Below are 11,560 nucleotides of genomic sequence, written 5' to 3'. Positions count from 1 at the left end.
ATCAAACAACAGTTACTTTCTCTGGTCAGTGGGACTTTGGGGAGGAGGCATTCCAGGTTCTACAGGTGTGTGGCAGCACCTGGCATTGGTGGCCCTTTGAGATCACCTACCTTTACAACTGGCTCTCTTACAAGCCTCATAAAACATGCTGTGCTCTTGCCCTGGGCAGCTATTTTTAGTCCTCTGTGCACACCGTACTAATCCACACTTCCTTTCCTTTGCCTGAAATGCTCTTCCTGTCCTCATCCACCTGGAGTCCTCCTACTCAGGTTTCAAGGCTCAGCTCAAACACCGCCTCCTCCGGGAAGCCTCCACTGCCCTCCCAGGCTGGTTCGTCAGTGCAGGGGAGTTGTAGTAACAACTGTGAGAAAACACAGACCAGGAAATGGCTCTTGGTTCTAGCTTTTACCAGGTGTGGAGTTGTGTAAACTTTCTAAACATTAGTCTTTCTCATCGATCAAATAAATACAGGCGCCTTCCAGGGATGTCTTGAGGAGGAAATACAGTGGTGTCCGTGCAGCCCCCAAACACTGCTTCCTATGCCCTCCTCTCTCGTCGCACCTGGGGATGGATGGACTTAGAATCTCATGCTTGATCAACCATAGTCCTTATCTTGATAATCACTGGGATCACAATAAAAAAGTTTCAAATTAAAAACAGGGTTATAAACCAAAGCTCATTAAAGAGTTTCTAATTACAAAGATCCTTTGTGTGAAGAATGACTATAAAATAATTAAAATGATCTTTCACTTGAAGTGCATGCATGTGATATTTTCAAAGACCTTGATCAAAAGCCTCAGCGCTGTGTGTTACAGGCTTATAAATTTTACATAGAGGTCATCCCTACATTCTTAGCAATCACATCTGCTCTTGTACCTGTTTGACAAACTCAGAGTGAGGCCAAGAACACAGTATATCGATAGCCAAGATTTCCAAAAGGCAATAACATTTTTAAAGCAATCATCATTACATGTAATAAGAATCTGCATTTTGTCCAAGTCTTTCGGGTGCCTTAACCACATTACAAACATCCAGTATTCCTCCTAGCATCTCCCGTGGCAGGTCTGCAGTGCTAGGATGACTCAATTGTCCCAATTTCCAGGGCTGTGTGCAGAAGTCCTTCCACATCAGTGTAGCGGAGTAATGCTGGGTGTGTTTTTTGAATAGGAGAAACCAGATAAAGAATATGGAGTCCTCCTAAAAGGCCAGAAAGTTTCATTTTCCAGGCTAGTTTTCATTCTGCTTTGAGATATTTGGGAATCCTTAATGCCTTACTCAGTCACTCACTCAGCAACTGATAGTTAAAAACACACAGTCTGGAATAAGAAGCCTGGGTTCAAGTTCCAGCTGTACCACTTACCAGATATGACGCCTTGAGTGAGCTACTTCCTCTGTGGTTTGGCTTCCCCATCTGTAAAATTGGAATAACAATTGAACCTACATTGTAAGACTGTGGGGATCAGTGCCCAGCACATAATTAATGTTCTCAATTATTGGAAACTATTAGCATTAACTTTTATCCCTATATTAGGCACTGAGATGCCATGGTGAACCTTAAATATTTAGTGGATGAATAATGCAAAACCACAATAGGATGAAGCTATAAATATTTTGAATACCCAGGTGGCTTCCATGAATGTCTGATGTCAGAGAGGAAGAATTTAAACATTCATACTATTAATTCTCAGCAACATGCTCATTTGCCCATTATATCTATATAGAAAGATATAATGAAATCATCCACCTGATGTCACAAAAGACAGACCAATGAGAATAAGCCAAGTAGCTCTGTGCACAGTATTCTTTTTTTAACTTGGCTGTCATATGATTTTTTTTAATAAGCTTATAAACATTGTTTAATTTTTAACCAAATACGCTGACTCTCCAATGAGGTCAATGTTTGGAAATATATGTATCAACATTTAAACAACTCCAAACCATAAGAAAATCTTAAATACTTCATCCAGATTCTGTCTCAATATTGAAATAAGTGAGATGTGAAAATTAGGGGAAAGCATATTCTCAATTGGATCATTGTTTTTTGCTACCCTTTATATATGAGTAAAGGCATTTCAGGATGTTATCATTAAAACTGTTTGCAGCTAGAAACCAGTCCTAACAACTGCCAAACTTCCAGCGCTGCTTAAAAATACTCAAGAGAGCAGAACCACAATATTTATGTCTGCCTACAAGCACATAATCATCTTGTCTCAATTTTAAATATTGATACTTTCTTTTAAGATTCTTCAAAATGCATTTTCTGTGAAAAAGAGAATTCTAAAAGCATTATTTAAAGCTGCAGAAGAGCTAGAGGTATTAAGGAAGATGTGGAAAGAGTGAACACAAGCAATTAATACAAACCAAAAACGGTGCAGTGGGTCAAAGAATAGAGGGGCTGGAGGAAGACCATCACTTCCTTCCGATTATTGAGAGAAGGAGAATGTGTGTCCACACGACTAGGAGGGCTTGCTTTTTCTTTCTTTCTTTTTTTTTTTTTTTAATTTTCCCAAAGATGATAAAATGTTAGGAACCAGGCACACTTAGAAAGTTGGCCTTTTCAGAGATTAACGTAGATTCAAGGGTTGTTGTTTTATTGTTTTATTGTTGTTGTTGTTTAAAGAACTAATGAAAACACACTACTGACAAGAGAACAGAAAACCAGAAAGAATGGTAAAGCCATTCCTTCAAAGTGCAGTAATGGGAAGCTGCCTTCAGGTAGCCAGGCACGCTGAAACCACAACTGATCCCTGAAAAATCACACACACAACATATACACATGCATACATACTCAAAAGTAACAACTGATAAAGGAGAGAATTAACTGTTACTCAAAAGTAAATTTGCAGGCAGATACTATGTTTCCTTAAATTTTGCCCTATTTAAATAGTGAATTACAATTAAATACAAAGTCCTTTAATATTTTTGCTTATTGTGAGTTTTAGTTTTGGCCAAAAAAAAAAAAAAAAAAAGGAAAATGGAAGAACAAGGTGTATGCTCTTTGGTCCCATTTACCTGGGGTTCTCCTGGCAGTAGCTTTTTTGGGTTCTAGATAGAATACTCTTTGTCATTTTATTGTTCTCCACATCAGGTTTTATTTCAGGAGGAAATAATTCCAAATATATGCATATATCCAAAATGTTATTTTTAAAGTGTTAAGGATGTTATGTCAGCATAATAATTATATCAATCTTTTCTTGGTGTGGCAACAAATTACTGTAAATTTCATAGCTTAACACAATACAAGTGTATAATCTTAGATATAGTTCTGCAGATTAAAAGTTCGACATGAGTCTCATTGGGCTAAAATCAAAGTGTCAGCAAGACTGCATTACTTTCTGGAAGCTCTAAGAAAGAATGTATGTCTCTGCCTTTTCCAGCTTCTAAAGGCCCCCTTCCTCCATCTTCCAGTCCCTTGCATCCCTCTGAATAAGTAAACCATAACTATGTCTCCCTCTGACTCTCTTCTCTAGTCTTCTTCTTCTCCCATTTTTAAGGACCCTTGTGATTACAGTGGGCCTACCTGGAGAATCCATGATAATCTCCCCATCTCAAGAGCAATTGTTTAACATCCTTAATTCCATCTGCAACTGTAACCCTCCTTTGTCATGTGTATAAATATGCCCTGGCCGCTGTAACAAAACACGACAGACTGGGTGGCTTAAACAACAGACATTAATTTTTTTTCCTGGTTCTGGAAGTTTAAGGCTGCAAGTCCAAGATCAAGGTGCCAGCAGAGTTAGAGTCTGGTGAGGTCTCTCTCCTTGGTTTGCAGGCAGCTGCCTTCTCACTGAGTCCTCACATGCCCTTTCCTCCATGTGCACAAGTGGAGAGGGGAGGGGAGGGCTCTTTCTCTTCTTAAAAAGACACTATTCCCATGGGATTAGGGCCCCACCCTTATGACTTCATTTCATCTTCATTTCTTCCTCAAGGGCACTGTCTCCAAATACAGTCACATTGAGAGTTAGGACTTAATAAAGAAAATTGTTCCTCTCCTTACAATACCTCTGACACCAAAAGTGTGGGTTTTTTTCCTTATCAACAACCATTCTTCAACTCTCCAGACACCAACTAGGTATCCTACAGCACTAACCCCTGGAGTTGGTACAGATTGCATAGGTTAAGGGCTCAGTCCTATGAGACTTCTCCCACTTCAGACACCAGTCATAAGTCCCAGGTTGTTGCCTGTACTCCTGACCATTCCAGCTATAAATTGCAGGTTCCCGCCCTTCCCCACCACCAGGTTCGATAATTTGCTATAAAGCCTCACAGAACTCAGGGAAACACTTCACCTAAGTTTACCATTTGATTATAAAGGTTATAAAAGGTACAGATATTCAGCCAGATGAAAAGGCACATAGGATGAGGTCTAGAAGGTTCCCGAGCACAGATGCTTCTGTTCCTGGGCAGTTAGAGTGCACCAGCCTCCTTGTGTATAAAGGCATTCACCAACCCAGAAGCTCTCTGAATCCTAGAGTTCACAGATTTTTATGGAGGCTTTTTCACATGTAGGCATGACAGTCTACTAACTCACTCTCCAGCCCCTCTCCCCTCCCCTGAGGTCCGGGGTTAGGGCTGAAAGTTCAGGCCTTGGGCTTTTCAGTGACCAGGCCTTGGGCTTTTCAGTGACCAGCCCTTATCCAGACACTACCTAGGGGCCCCCAGTCACCAGTCATCTCATTAGCATACAAAAAGACACCCTTATCACTATGGGGGTCCCAAGGGCCCTAGAAGCTCTTGCGTAAGAAACTGCGGGCTAAGACCAAGTATATATTTCTTATTATATCACAATATCTCAAGGTGCAACATATGAATTTTGGTGGAGGACACAGTTCAGTCCGTAAGCTCATGTCATCCGACATACTCCCAGGCTCTGTGAATCAGGATATAGACACCTTTGTTTGAGCCGTTATTCTGCGTGCCACAGGGCTGTCCTTTGAATTGCAGCCCTACCTTAAGGATATGCTCCTGAGGTCAAGTGAGGCAGCAGTGATGAACTGATCAAAGATAGGGCCAGGAGGGGGAGGAATGACACCAGAGTGGGACAGTGGGTGTTTGGCCTTTTTTCCCCAAACTGGTTGTAATTGATGCTTGGGCCCCTTCCAAACCAAGAATCAGCTCTCCTTCTCTCTGGCACTGGATCAGTGTAAGCAGGTACTCCAAGTAAACAGCGGAAGGGACATTGGTGTCGGGCCCTCTAAACCCTGGGGCTGTGATGGTGGCAACACTGTGACAACTTGCAGGTGCCTGGAGGTTAAGCTGAATACCATTAAATGGTGCATGCTGAGCAGATCCTGGCAAAGGACCTGTGGGGCAAGCACCCTGTACTGGGTTTTAAAATCCACATTTCCAGATAGCATGATGCATGAAAAAGGTAAGAAATGAGTGCAGGACACTATTTGTTATAAAGGAGTATGCCTCTGAAAAGTCCAGGGAGAAGCTGACTCTCAGAGCTGGAGTCACATGTGCAGACTCCCCTTCACGAAGGTCACTGGTTTAATCAGGCCCATTATTCATCATTTGTGTGTCAGGACACACGGGGATGTGGCCATCTTGATAAAAGGCCTTCCTGCTCTCCATAGGAAATAATTAGCTCAGGGAGTAAGAAATCTGTAGATTCCAAGCCTAAAAGGAGACAGCAAGTATCTGAAGAACAAAAATAACTCAGCTGCAGCTTCCTCCTACCGTGTCAGCTCAACTAGACCACTTTACTACTGGCCAGAGGCTTGGTAATAAATTTTTACCCAGAATTAGCTACCATTCTGGTATCACCCAAAAGATCCAACAATGAAAGCCTGAAAGAAAGGCAGCAAGGATACTCTTGTCCTTCTCCCATCCCACCCAACACACACATACATACAGATGTCTTATTGAAAAATAAATTTGTAAGCTGTACTGATATAAAAAGGATTTATGCTCTTCATGTTATGTTGGTTCCTAAGGACAGAAGGAAAACCAAACACCTATACATTAACTAAGATCTAGTCTCAGCCATATCCTAAACACAATGTCCATGTGTCAAGATAAGAACTGAGGCAATGCACACTGGAATACAGAAAAATCTGTTTGACCACTAAATCTTTCCTACGCCCATGGCAGACATTGCTAATCAACCACAGCATTATTTCCTATGAATCCAGAGGAAACATCACAGTCCCAAGACAAGATTCTAGGTAACCACTATCAAGCATTCCAGGTTGGCTTTAGAAAATCTACCCATTTGCCTCCCTGGCGTATAACATTTCTAATTTCTCCCTGTCTACCATCTTCTTCCTTACTTCCTCCAAACATGCACAGACCTCACTCTCTACAGCAAGTATTTGAGGAGCACCTATTGTATGCCAAGCACCGTTTAAGGCAACAGGAAATACAGAGATAGCAAGAACCAGCATGATCTCTATTCCAGTGTAAGTTACACTTAATGAGGGAGACAGACAATAAACAATCATTAAACACATAAACAAGATACTGGTAAGTGCTTTAAAGAAAATAAAACAGGGTAATATGATGAGGTGGGACTGGGGGTGGGAGAATGGGCATTGGTAGGGTAGTCAGGGAAGTGCTATCTGAGCAGGTGGAGTCAGATCTAAGTAATAAATGATAAGATGAGTCAATCACCACACAAAGAGGGGAGCAGTATTTCAGTGGAGGGAGCAGGAAGTGCAAAGGTCCTAAGGCAGGAATGAGATTGAGACATCCAGGGAACACATGGAAGATAGATGCGGCTGGAGCACACCTGAGCCAGGGAGAATGGAATCAAATGAGGCTGGAAAGAGAGGAGAACCAGATCATGCAGGGTTGGAAGGAATGTCGAGGAAACTGCCCATTCTATCAGTGTGATGAGAGATCATTGGAGAGTTTTGCCACAATTTGATTTACTTTGCCTACTTAGGAAAAATTCTCACTTGATCCACCTTTCCTAATCATCTTTGTCTCTGTCTACACACATTCACTGCCATCCTTTGGGAGTGGATCTGCACCCACCACCCCGCTTCCTCACTAGTTTCCTCCTTAGCCACTTGGTAAAACACTCCTCTTCCTTCACTCTCCTGAAGCCTTTCTCAAGTGGCACTGACGGCTTCTTTTGCACATGTCTCTTTGACCCTCTCCAAGCGCTTCATTTACATGCTCAAGAATTTGGATGAAGGCCCCATTTTGCCCCAAACTCTATACCAGTCACTGGGGATACCATGGTTAGCAAGAAAGACAGTTCCTTACCCTCATGGAACAGGAGGGCTAACAATCCAACCAGTCCCAACAGTGAGGTTCAAGGTTCACGAAAGCAGGTCTGGCAGTTACGGAGGGAGACCACAGCAGGGGCAGCTCAGCTAGCCTAGGTGGGGCGGGCACAGGGAGGGCAGAGGAAGCACTGGCCTCCGGAGACCTGAAGACAGCAGGAATTAGCTGGGGGTGAACAGGAGGAGAACCACATTCCAGGTGGTGGAAACTGGAGGTGAGGAAGAGCACAGCAAGCAGTAGGAGCGGAAATGGTCCAGGGATGGGTCCATGAGACAGGAAGTGAGCTTCCTCCCCCTTATTAAAGCACTCTGCTCGCCTGGTCCATAGCAATCTTCTTTGGTTTTTGTGTTTTTCCTTCCTTTACAAGTATTTTTCTTCTTAATAACGTACTAGGTTTTAAAAAGTATTAAAATGTGAATGCTCACTGTGAAAATTGATTAAAATATCTAAAGAAAATGAAAATGAAAATCAGATCCTTGTTAACACATTGGTCTATTCCCCTCTAATAGTTTTTCCTGTGCTCTCTGCCTCTGCCTCTTTTGGAGGGGAGGGCATTCGGCTTGGGGTCCTATTTTATTTTTGGAGGGGGGAATTTTTTGTTTAATATTACAATGTGAACATTTTGTCCTTGAAAACATAAATTTATTATAATTTATTAATCAGCTTTGATGGATACAAGCTTTATTCCTGAGTTTGTGCTACTAGATACAATTGTGATTATCCTTGTACATAAATCTTTGTTTACATCACAGATTATTCTGAGCTATATCCCTGGAAATAGAACTGTCAGGTAAAAAGCAAGTGAGATTTTCTGAAGCTCTTGGTGCAGACTTCCAAGTTACCCTCCAGAAAGGTTCTGCTGATTGCACCCCAGCAGCAGCAAATGAGTGTTTGGGGCCCCCCCACACCCTTGCTAGCATGGAGGATTCTTGTTTACCTAATTGTTGATACTTCATGGGTCAAGAAAGGAAAACAACTCATTGCTTTAATTTACATTACTTTGATTCACAATTTTAAATTTTTTTTAATCGATTTATATTTCTCATATAAAATTTTTAAACATGTCATTTGTCCATTTATTTCACAGGCTTATGAGTGTATTTTTCTTAGTGATTTAAAACTCTTCAATAGATTATTTACATTGAATCTGTGAACCTTGAGGTTTTACAGGCAAGTAGTCTTCTCAAATTTGTCAGCTAACTAGATAACCAACAAGGGCCTACTGTTTAGTGTAGGGAAATATATTCAATATCCTATAGTAACCTCTAGTGGAAAAGAATCTGTAAAGGAATATATATATATATATATATATATATATATATACACACACACACATATATATATATATATATATATTGCTGAATATATGTATGAATCTGAATCACTTTGCTGTACACCTGAAATGTTATAAATCAACTATACTTCAATGTAAAAGAATGAAAAAAAATTATCAGCTAAAACCCTTTGACTTATTTGTAATTTTTAGATAGTCACATTTTAAAAAAATTTATTTTTTTTCAGTCTATGCTCTAGTTATAAAATAACATGAACGGTGCCTTCAGAAGCCTGCGTGGTCTTTCACCCCCACCTCACCTCACTTCCGGAAGCAGAACCCGTGGTCTGGGGCCATGCTCAATCCTGTCACTCTCTTCCTGCCTTCTCTCAGGTGGTGAGGACTTCACGGTCTCATGAAGTCTCACCGTTTCCACTTGGCTCCCCTCCGCTGTCCTCCCCAGGAAGCCACAGTGACTATTTAAAAACTTGCTTTAAACGGTTCACTGGCTTCCTGGTGCAGCAGAAGGAATTCCCAGCTCCTCAGGGTGGTCTGTGCGGCCTTCACGGGCTGGCCTTGCTCTCCTTCCGTCTTCCTCCTGCGCCGTCCTCCCCTTCTCCGCCGTTCTCCCCTTGGCTCACCAGATTCCAGGCACACAGGCCTTCTGTCATGGCGTGGGCTTCTGAGCCGCCTTCGTCCTTCGGAACAGCACACCCGACAAACGCCACTACGCCAGAGGGATCTTTGCTGACCCCATAGTCCATTAATAAGGGGCTTTCTCACAACACCTAGATTCTTTTCCCTCATGGTGCTTCTCACATTTTATACCTGGCATTTTCGTGATTATCTGTTTAACGTCCACCTCCCCTACTAAAATGTTACCTCCAGACGCCTCTAGGTTTGGTTTACAGTGAATGCCCAGAGGGAAAGAGGGAAGAAAGCAGAGGAAAGGATTGCACTCTTCCCCTCACTTCAGCCCCACTCACCTCTAGTTAGCACGAATTCCTCCCAGATGCTAAGACTGCCAGTATTAGCTTTTCGTGAGGGCCACCTTGCCCAGCCTCAGGTAAAGGAGCTTTGTAGAGGAAGTGCTCTCTGGTCTGAGCTGAGGCCCACAGGAAGAGGCAGAGGTTGAGAAAGGCATTCTTGACAGAGAGCACTTTGCGGTGGTTGTGAGTTGAGAACGTGGCATGTTTGAGGAAACCACAAGGCAAAAGTCTTCACCTTTCCAAAGGAATTATCCTCCCATTTCCTTACTCTGGAAAACCCCAGTCTCTGCCTACTCCTTGCATTAGGCCAAAAATTATATACACAGGTGCTCAATACATATTGAATGACCAGATGAATGAATGACACATGACATGCCTCAATTAGAGTAATTCTCTTCTAGAATGCTCCTTTTCTCTACCAGTCGGAATTCCATCAAGATCTGGCTGGAGAGACCCCCTCCCTGAAGTTTTTCTTATCCAGCAGCAGCACAAATAATCTTTCCACGCTCAGAATTTTGTCTATTATTGTGCTAAAATTGCTTAATGTTTCCTATCTAATCTTGTCTTCCCAATTAATATAAAGTCCTTGAAGTCAGGGACCTAGCTCCTTCCCTTCTCTTTTATTTTTTTGCTTTGGTGTATCCAAATGCCCCATAGAGTAAATGTTTAATTTCTGTGAAAGGAGGGAGGGAGGGAGGAAAACCCAACCAAAAGGATAGCTATCTTTGGGGAAAGGAGAGGTTGGCTTACTTGACTTCTACAGTCCCTTTTTCCCATCTTTTTTTTTTTTTTTTTTGTACAAACTCTTTTAAGTGTAAAATTTCCTGAAAAAATTTAATTTAATTAATAAATGAGATTTTACTCAAAGGCTTCAAATTTCAGCAAAAGATAAATAGCTTACTAGTACTTTATAATAACTCTGTAACCAAAGGCACTAATTTTCACCCTCTTTTCTCCAACAAATCAGATACTGTAATTCCTTTTGCTGCAGTGTAGCAAATCAGACACTAAACTAGCAACAGCTTCTTTTTTTTTTAACTTTTTTTATTGAGTTATAGTCATTTTACAGATTCCAGTGTAGAGCACAATTTTTCAGTTATACATGAAAATATGTATATTCATTGTCACATTTTTTTTCCGCTGTGAGCTACCACAAGATCTTGTATATATTTCCCTGTGCTATACAGTATAATCTTGTTTATCTATTCTGCATATACCTGTCAGTATCTACAAATTTGGACTCCCAGTCTGTCCCTTCCCACCCCCTCTTCCCTTTGGCAACCACAAGTTTGTATTCTATGTCTATGAGTCTGCTTCTATTTTGTATTTATGTTCTTTTTTTTTTTTTTAAATTCCACATATGAGCGATCTCATATCATATTTTTCTTTCTGGCTTACTTCACTTAGAATGACATTCTCCAGGAGCATCCATGTTGCTGCAAATGGCATTATGTTGTCGGTTTTTATGTCTGAGTAGTATTCCATTGTATAAATATACCACCACTTCTTTATCCAGTCATCTGTTGATGGACATTCTGGCTGTTTCCATGTCTTGGCTGTTGTAGACAGTACTGCTATGAACATTGGGGTGCAGGTGTCTTTCTGAAGTAGGGTTCCTTCTGGATATATGCCCAGGAGTGGGATAACTGGGTCATATGGTAAGTCTATTCCTAGTCTTTTGAGGAATCTCCATACTGTTTTCCACAGTGGCTGCACCAATCTGCATTCCCACCAGCAGTGTAGGAAGGTTCCCTTTTCTCCACAGCATCTCCAGCATTTGTCATTTGTGGACTTTTGAATGATGGCCATTCTGACTGGTGTGAGGTGATACCTCATTGTAGTTTTGATTTGCATTTCTCTGATAATTAGTGATATTGAGCATTTTTTCATGTGCCTATTGATCATTTGTATGTCTTCCTTAGAGAATTGCTGGTTTAGGTCTTCTGCCCATTTTTGGATTGGGTTGTTTGTTTTTTTCTTATTATGTCGTATGAGCTGCTTATATATTCTGGAGATCAAGCCTTTGCCGGTTTCATCATTTGCAAAACTTTTCTCCCATTCC

Source organism: Camelus ferus, chromosome 12 (genome assembly GCF_009834535.1).
Source record: "Camelus ferus isolate YT-003-E chromosome 12, BCGSAC_Cfer_1.0, whole genome shotgun sequence".
Lineage (NCBI taxonomy): Eukaryota > Metazoa > Chordata > Mammalia > Artiodactyla > Camelidae > Camelus > Camelus ferus.
This window is presented reverse-complemented; position numbering follows the sequence as displayed.